Source organism: Aythya ferina, assembly GCF_964211825.1.
Source record: "Aythya ferina genome assembly, chromosome: 15".
NCBI classification, from domain to species: Eukaryota; Metazoa; Chordata; class Aves; order Anseriformes; family Anatidae; genus Aythya; species Aythya ferina.
Genome location: NC_140314.1, coordinates 1,722,168 through 1,723,494, shown reverse-complemented (window position 1 = coordinate 1,723,494; position 1,327 = coordinate 1,722,168).

The following is a 1,327-nucleotide window of genomic DNA, read 5'->3' as shown; positions in this document are numbered from 1 at the left end:
TGCAGCAAGGAAGGACCCCTCAGCCTCCCACATTTATAGCCTGCAGGTGCACAGGGCCCCAGCAGCACCAGCCCCACCTGGGAACCCAGCCCCATGTGCTGCAGTGGGCAGGGAGAGGGCAGATGGGGGTGTTTTCAGGGAAAAGCGTGGCTTTCCTTGTCAAAGGTTATAAAGCGTGTTCCCAGAGCACACCGAGATGAGAAGTGTAATTGCAAATCAGCTCTTCTGGATCTCCAGACCTACACAAAGGCTGGAAAGTTTTAATTATTTCCTTGTGGAGCCTTTTTTTTTTTTTTTTTTTTTTTTTTTTTTTTTTTTTTTTCCATCTTCTGTCCTCCTAAATTTGGAATAAAAGAAGAAGAAAAATGCATAAATAAAAATTTTGGAAAGCTCTTGCAACCCTGCTCTTCCTGGCGCATGCAGCAGCTGGGACAGATGGGGAGGCCCAGGGCACAGGAACAGCAACACTTTGGAGAGTTACTTTTAAAAACAAAAATTGGGTTAGAAATGGGAACTGTTTAACCGAGACTGGGAACAAAACTTCTTTTCACGCCTGGCAGCCAAGGATTCTTGTATGGATTTCCATCCCCCTCTTGCTCTGGCACTTCCCCCATTTAAGATCCACTGGGAGCTGGTACCCAAAAGGCATTTCTGCAGCTCTGGCAGTGCAGGAACTTTGCATCCTCCCTGGATTGAGCAGACACAGACCCATAGCTCAGAAGTGCCTTCCCCAAGCAAGACCCAGCGGTGTGCTGGGGAGCGATAGCTGCCAGTGCACTCCTGGGGACTCAAGCACAGACTTCCAACACCTGTCATCCTGTGGGAAAAACATCATCTTCCAAATTTTTGGATTTTTAGCAATCTGAGATAGACATAAAGAAGGAAAAAAGTCATAAACACATCTACACAGGGCTGTTTTCCCTCCCCAGTCCACCCCAGCGCCATGCAAGGAGACATGAACACAGCTCTGCGTATAACTTTATTCCATCCCAGCCTGGCAGTGGCAGCAGCTTCTCCACTGCCTCCAGCCCACATCCACGGGCTGATCCTGCTGTGTACAGAAGGCACTGTGATGGGGCGGCCCAGCTCACATTTCCTTAAGAGCCCACCTGAGATCCGCTGCATGAACTCTACCAAGGCAGCCAAAATAAAGAGGCAGAATTTCCCTTCCTCAGCTCTTGGTGCACACGAGGTGTTGTGCCTCCACCAAGGCGGGAGTTGACCCTTTCAGAAAATCAGCTGCTGACTTTTCCTACATCTCCTTTTTTAATTAGGTCTGCGATGCCAAAGGCTGTTTCTCCTCTGGATGGACGTGGGACACGCTGCA